General features: G+C 41.0%; 1 pseudogene; it reads right to left on the reverse strand.

Annotated features, from left to right (window-relative positions):
- Positions 1-7,016: 7,016 nt before the first annotated feature.
- LOC148298919 (serine/threonine-protein phosphatase alpha-2 isoform pseudogene) lies at positions 7,017-7,996 on the reverse strand (annotated as a pseudogene).
- Between the last annotated feature and the right edge of the window lie 273 nt (positions 7,997-8,269).

Raw genomic sequence — 8,269 nt, forward strand, 5'->3', positions numbered from 1 at the left:
TCGTCGTCGTTCGTACCCCATAGCCTGTATGGGCTATCTTTGAATTTTCGCTTGGATGGATTCTTCTTCACGGCTCCCCCGATAAATTCAATCCTTTTCCTCTCCTCTATCTTACCAGGAGAGTGTTAGCTAAAGATTTGAAAATGTGAGTTTGGTTCTTTTCCGATAACGATCGCAGGGGAGTCACCAACGTTAGCGCATATAATGTGGCCTTAATCAAGGATAACGAGAGTGCAGGTCGACCCCGAAAGATAGACATCAATTTCAGAGTCTTCGAGCATTTCCTCGATTTGCGAAAACATATGAATGAGGGTTTTACAATTGATATTTTTCCTGAGTTTTAAATCCAGGCATGCTTCGAGCATAAGTTCAGCCACAAACTCAGCTACATATTAGCCGTAGTCGCCATGTCCGTCGCAGAGTATCCAAATATCGTTTTTGCATTTGATGTAGTCTTGGTTGAAGGCTTTGCTTCCCTGAATCGACGCCACCTCAAACCTGTGATTCACTTGTTCTTTATTGAGAGCTTTCTTGGTCGTCTTCCTTCGTTTGGGTTTTCTTAAAAAACTGTCAAAAAAATTATCTTATTGCTTCTGTTATTTGACCCGATTAGTCTAAGCCCTATTCTTTTCTGATAACAGGCCATATGCGATTCCATTTTATACTTTTGGTTTCTTGAGCGTAAGTGGCATATCCAGCTTTAGATAGCCCTTCCTCATGTTTCCTGTTGCACTGTCATTCAAATACTTTACCACCCTGCTGCCCTACCCTGCTCCATTTTCCTTATTGCTCAGGTTTTGATTGGCTTTCGATTATCTGAAAGCGATATTTATATTATTTTTCCTTTTGGTTTCATTGCCAAGGAGTGCCCTATTGTCAGTAAGCCGGCCAATGCAGTTTTTGAGGAGAGTGACCGATGATGATACAGCCTTTGAATATCTATTAGTAGCAAATAGATGATTGACATGGCGAATGTAATTGCCATCTTGTTTGTCCTCCGACTTTCCCTATGTTTTCGTTCTGTTTTTTTGTTAATGTTGCTAAATCGGGCCATTAGATTTCCGAGCTGAGAGCATTGTATAGAATAATAAAACAATCGAATTATTGAATTGCCAAAGACCTTTAAACTATAAAATATGGATCCGCACTTTATCGTAGAATTTAGCAACTGGATGGATCATGCAATTATAGCTATGAGATTCGATTAATAAAATTAACTCCGAGGCCGGCATGCGCAAAAAGGTTACTCAGCGCACCGAGGCCAGTTAGAGCTCGTAGTACAGTCTGACTATGAGCAGACTTACCGAACGCACTAAGCTCTTTCGGCAATCACCATTCAAATCGAGAGTCTATGACATCAAGCCAAGGTAGAGGCAGAGTGCGCAGTTAGAAAGTGCAGGTGAGGGAGCCACCAAACTCAGCATTTTTGCACATAAAAAGAATATAAGGAACCCTGAGGAGTTATAAGCAGAGCCGAGGTCGCGTGTGCAAATCCCTAAAATCAACCCGAATCAATCTCGAATTAATCTCCTTACCAAAATGTCAAGTGAAGAAGAGAGTAAGAAAGTTACTTATGGCATCGCATCCTTTCAGGGCTTTAAAAATGTTTAAAACTTGCACCAGATTGCCATCAGTCTGGGCGTAATCAAGAGCATCGTATTCTGTGAAGGGTACGATGGCTCATAAGCAGCGACCATCGCTAAACAGTCTTACCCAGAGGAGCTGACTGCTTGTGCCACAAAGGATATCTAAAATAACCCCGAACTATACATAATGCAGGCATACTCCAAAACTCAGTCGGCCATCACCAGCAGACTTCTGAAGTCAAGGAATAACTCGGGCTGCTCGATGCTATCCGTGCTCATCGGCGAATAAATAATCAGCGTTGCAAATTGTGGGGCAAGCAAGGCCCTCTGCTTGACAAAGAACAATCACATTGTCGAACTTTCGAATCAGCACAACACAAGTAACAAGCAGTAGCTTAACCGGATTGTCAAAAACGGGGGCAGTGTCTACCAGACTATTCTAAAAATCCCCAGCTAAAACTAACTCGAAATCAATGGCCCAATAAGGATCGCGCCATCGGGGTTATTCTACACCCGCATTTTGGGCAAAGCCTAATCTTATCAGCAAGAATCACATATCAACGATGGAAATAATTCAATATCCTATAGGCCATAGATCAAGTATATCAACAAGTCTGATGTCAAGTGGCTCATCATTCTCAGCGAGAGCATTGCCAACTATATGAATAATGACGCAGTTTTCAATTGCATCTATGAGCAGTACATTTCACATGCAGAAAGTGGGCGATGGAGTGAACTGGCACAACAATGCGTCAACAAGTTAGTTAATGAAACGATAAAGCTCGGCTTCGGTGGTGATGCTGTGAGTGCAGCCATGGTCATCATCGACAAGCCTGAAAGTGTGGCATGCAAACTCAGTGATTCCAATTTCAGTTTCCATCATAATAGTGATAGCAATGAACTCGGCAAAGAACAGATAAATAGCGACAATAATATGAAATACTCCAATAAAAACTATGGTGGCAGATCCAAACTATCCAAATGATGGTCAACAAATTTAGCATAAGTAAGAGTTCGCCCGATAGCCCAGAGTTCTGATCATAGAGCAGCATAATCAAATATCATATCGATATAATCTATTACAATCATTGCCATTATATATCTATCACAATATGATTAATTCGTAGATAAAACGAATATATAGTAATATATTGTGGATAATACTGTTATTATTGATACAAAAATGCATACACATAAATACGCAGATAGATTAACAAATTCGGATATATCCAATCGATTTTTCAAGCATGGCCTCTCATATGAGATTGAGCCAGAGTGAATAGGACTTGAACTTTAATGGCATCACTGAATAACCCGTCGATGCTTCGAATAGGCAGGCCCAATATTTATACTTCTGCACTGGGTTTTTTTTTACCCTCCTCATCATGATCTTCAATAATTCAATCACTGAGCCAAACCAAAACACTCCACCATAACAAAATGCATATACACCAGATTTCAAATACCAATCAAGGAATTACGACTCTTTTAGTAACGAACGATCTACGAGCAAACTCCTCGAATTTGCAATCGCTTCACAGAATCCTCAGGTAATGCCAATTAACTATGGGTCTATGCAGGAATAATACTTGCAACAAGAGTATAGCATACATCTTTACGAGTAGAAACCATTTTGCATTGTTGTCCCCACCTTTAACAATTAGAACAATGGTCGATGCACTCTCAACATCGAAACTATCTTGAACCAGCAGTACAGCAACTATAAGGTGATTGTGATTGATGACTGCTCGACAGATGGGACAGTTGGCTGCATCCAGAAGTATCTTGAGAGCAGGGACATGGCTTTGAGGAGCAAAGTTAAGCTGATCAGAAATGAATAGAGCAAAAAGGCCCTGTATAACATATACTGGGCTGCTCATAACTTCTGTGAGCCTGAGGACATTATGACCATTGTGGATGGTGATGATTTCCTACTCGGAAACCAAGTGCTTAAGCTCTTTAACGCAGTCTACCACAAACATGATGTTTGGCTTGTGTATTCCAACTTCTTGATGAATTTCGGAATCATGGGATTATCTTCCAATTACATTTAGAGTTAAATTCGTCAACGAAACTTCCGGGAATTTCCAAGTTTTTTAATCAGCCATCAGCAGACATTCTACACTGCGTTGTTTCGTAAGATCAAGGACGTGGATCTCAGAGATGATCATAAGAACTGGCTCCAAGCGGCCTACGATTTGGCAATATACTTCCCCATGGCCGAAATGGCATCCCAGGGCCATTTCAAGTACATCTAAGAGTTTACTTACTACTACACAACCAACACAGGCCTCAACGATTACGATTCGGCCCAAATGTAACAGAGAGAAAACGATGCCTAAATTCGAAACAAAGCCAAATACAACCCACTACCATACCTATTCGATACAAGTTGAATCAGAAATTGAACCATTTTCATTTTAGCTGTTGCAATAGCGTGAATATTTTATTGATTGTTGGTTGTACTTTTAAAAAAATATACAGATCATTTTAGATAACTTATGAAACAAATTGTATGAAAATTTAGAGGCAGACTCGACTGTTCCATCATAAATCTGTAAATATATAGTTTTGTAGACACACCAAGACATAAATTTTTTGAAGATATAAATAGAGAGTGCGTTTTGATACACCAAATTTAAAACGCCATTTGCTCTTCATCAGCTTTAGTCTTCTATAATAAAATATTTAAGATGGGTGGTCAATTAGATAGTTACACTGTGGGCTCACTCAATTTCTCAGGAATCCAAGAGTCCCCCTACGAGTTTTACGAGTTCGAAGACGATTAAAATCAAATCAAAATGAATTAGATATTCAATGATGTCTGTAAATAGCATGTTGAAGGATTCGAAGCAAAGTCATTCAAATGGGAAATGGCGGACATCGACAAAGAGTGGCACAGCAGATACGCTCCACAGTATCTCCCGCTCTGTGGGCTCATCAGTTAGAAGAATGTTATGGTCAGAACAAAAGAGTAATTCAGCAAGTTTTGGGAAGAAATGTATAAAAGGAACTTCACTGACGAAATAAAAGAAATCATCGAGAAGGACAAAATCAGCAAGAAAAAAGACAAAGGTGAAAACTATTCGGAATCGGTTATAGCAAAATAAATGGAAAGAGACAAAACTATTCTCTTCAACTACGATTATTGCATCTACGAGACTATCTACAGGATTCTCGCAGATATAAAGGACATCAAAGTGAAGATCCAGGATGTTTTTCTTGATCCAGCAGTCTATTATTCCCACCAAGTCAAGGTATATAGCAAGCCATTTCTGGATGAAGAGCTCAAATTGGCCAAGACTATCAGCTCCCTCAGGTCGAACTCAACTGACATATTCTTCATCCAGTAAGGCAGCTCTTCACTCGTTTTCGCCTTGAAGCTGATATAGAATTAGTATAAGCTCGTTTAGGATCTCCAGTCAGGCTGCAAGTCCATGATTCTGCTGCGAATCGCCAAGTTCAGCCACATCATAAAGAATGCAAGCATGTGGGAATCTTATAACGATCGCTTCATTGAATAGTACAGAGCAAAAACTAATGGCAGGGACGTCAGAAAAGAGTTATTTTGGAATAAGGACACTGTCTTTCAAGTGGTCAATTCCACCATACTCGTTAGCTGCCATTTGACTTCCAAAAAGGAAGAGGGGCTAAAGCAATTTTAAGAGCTCCAAAATTCCATCGACAGAATCCACAGCGCCCTGCCTTAGTATAAAATTATCATAGGCGGAGATCTAAATCAGAAAATTAAACTTCCACTCAGTATTAAATATGAGGGAAGGGACTTTAACGTGTACCCGGACCCTGAAAGCAAGGAGAAACCAATGACTGTGAACAAAAAGAGAACTCACATTCAGGCCCAAAAGAATAAGGCTGATATATTTATCCAAGAAGTCAAGGACTACTTCATAACATCGATGGATCTAGCTGAGACTAAAATTACCACTATTAACGATACCAACCTCAAAGACCCCAAAATGAAAAATCTAGTGCTACTGCCCAATTCGGAGCATTCCTATGATCACTACTTAGTGTTTGGCAAAATACGAGGAACCATATGATTCTGCAAACTCGAATTCGTTTACATAATAGTTATGATTATTAGTGATTTGTAACATACTACTTTTGATCGTTGATGTAGGTCTGTATTTTTTGAGGTCTGCGATGCAACTGAAATTCGGTCATTTGCACTCCATTGCACTCAAATGCTCTCAAATGCATAATTATAGATGTATAATGAATGTATGGTTTGAATATTTATTGTGCATATAATTATCATAGTATTTGAGGTGAGCTGAGTTATCGAGAATGGCGTCCTACCAAAAAATACTTTCTTAATTCCAAAGATTGGGACTCTAAGAAAACAGTCCCATTCAATAATCACAAGCCAAAGACGCCTTAAACCAAATTGCGAGTCAAAACGCAGGATTTAAGCAATTCGACAGATAAATCGCATAGGAATTGTGGGAGCATTCGGAAAAAGATTCGGCAAGGACGGTCAAGCTTAGGAACTATATCAACACGATCCAACAAGCCGATAATATTTTGCGCGATCAGGCTGCGTTAATCAAGGGAGAACTGCAAGGGGAGAATAATCCCAGCAAAAGATCAGAGCTTCAGCAATAGCTAAACTAGATATACGCGGATCATCGAGAGCTGGCTGCTCCATTCCGACTGACCCCGCTATAGAACCCCCAGTTTATGGAACAGAGGCAGTCCCACAACGACAGTAGACTAAGCTCGAACCTAGGCGGAAACTCCATGATTTTCGCTCATGAGGCAAGCAGCAGCTAAGCGTCCGCAATCGATCTCAAAATAGTGGCAATAGTCGCACTAGTATGGCTATTATGGGAATTCGTGATAATGTTCCACAAACACCACTTCCACAACCTCTTGGCATGCTTCTCAGTCCTGTCGATATTCCTGCTGAACTTCTTCGACCGAAAGTACATTCAGTTCGTGATAGTTTTTCTGGCAGCCACCTGCGTGCTGGACATCATCTGGATGTTCGTTAACACAGGAGTAACTCATCATTAAAGTAGAACTACTGGAACACCGAACCATAAACCTACCACTCCACTCTCCACCCCGGATTCCTCAAATTCATCGTAATTATGACTGCCATACTGTTCGTCGTTAAGGTACATTTATGTGTAGTGTAGCTGCTGATGGGGGGAATCCTGTTCAAGTATCGGAAGAACCAGGAGAATACTCGCAAGAATGTGAGCATCTTCGGCTACAAGATCAAACTGGATGGCAGGCCCGCCTATAATCCATTTACTCCTCTGCTGGGCGATAAGGACTACTTCTGAATATGAATATGATTGCCATTCTTCATGGACTATACGATGAACTATTTCTCATGGACTATCCTATACAATCGACTATTATTTATCAATTATATTCTCAACGCCTCCTCCCATTAATCTATCATTTCTCGCCGAATTTCTTAGGCCTTGTCGACTTCAAGCCCTTATTTCTGTTCTCTGGCTTCAGGATCATAAACGAGCACTTGAGCTAGGAATCGATACTCAAAATAGCGGCACAGTTGTCGAACTCTCCACAGTAGTTGGGGGCTGAAAAAACAGTCACAACTTTCTTCTTATGGCAAAACTCGTACCCGTCTTCCACAACTTGGTGGGCTCGGCAGATCAAATCCAAGTCGTTTTCCTTCAGGAACTTATTCACGCAGTCACTCCCGAACATATAACTCACTCCCCGAATCGATTCCCCCCATTGCTTGATCATCGGATCAGGGTCGGACCAGAGCAAATCGCACAGCAAGCCTTAATCTGGGACATCTGTGGGCTTCGCTATTTCGAGAATGTCCTGAACTCTTGTCATTTGTGGAGATATGCCTCCATGCATGCAAAGGATACGGTCATCGATGAGAGCAGCAACGGGCAAGCAGTTGAAGCAAGTCACAAATGACTTCCAGAGCTTCGTTCCTGGATATCTAAATTTGCCTAATGTTAGCCAGGATGTACATTAATGATAGAACCCGTAAACTTTACTGATGGCCTGAGTCTCGTGGTTCCCCCTCAGCAAGTAAATATGATTTGGGTACTTTATCTTGAGCGCCAGCAACAAACAGATCGTCTAAATTCCATGTTTTCCACGATCTATATAATCTCCCAAGAATAAATATTTGGAAGAGGGAGGATAGCCCCCATATTCAAAAAGCCTTAAAAGATCATAAAACTGGCCATGGATGTCGCCACAAACCTTTATCGGTGCACTTAACTCTAAAAGTGGCGGCTAATTCATGAAAATGTCCCTCTCAGCAGTCTTGATGATCGTCACGATGTCCGCATAGGGAATTTACAAGGATTTGCCGGGCTTTGCATCTTTGAGTTATTTTAATGAATTTATTATTTTATTGAGTTCGACAGTGAAAGTCTTGTGCGTATCTCCGGAGGATGAGAAGGTGTGATGGGAGTTCGATCGATTGTTTTATGAGGAGGAGCTGGAAGGGGACTTTCTTTCTTTAGAATCAGCTGTTGCTTATGAATCAATTTTAGTGTTTAGTTGCATTGCCAATTATGGGATATATAATTAATATGCGACAGAGCGGAATATCTTGTAGCCACTTGGGGTTGGGGTTGGGGTTGGGGTTGGGGTTGGGGTTGGGGTTGGGGTTGGGGTTGGGGTTGGGTGGGGTTGGGGTTGGGGTTGGGTTGGGA

The sequence above is a fragment of the Brachycentrus maculatus genome, unplaced genomic scaffold, assembly GCF_059751285.1.
Source record: "Brachycentrus maculatus isolate JH-2025_06_01 unplaced genomic scaffold, ASM5975128v1 h1tg001499l, whole genome shotgun sequence".
Taxonomy (NCBI): Eukaryota; Metazoa; Arthropoda; class Insecta; order Trichoptera; family Brachycentridae; genus Brachycentrus; species Brachycentrus maculatus.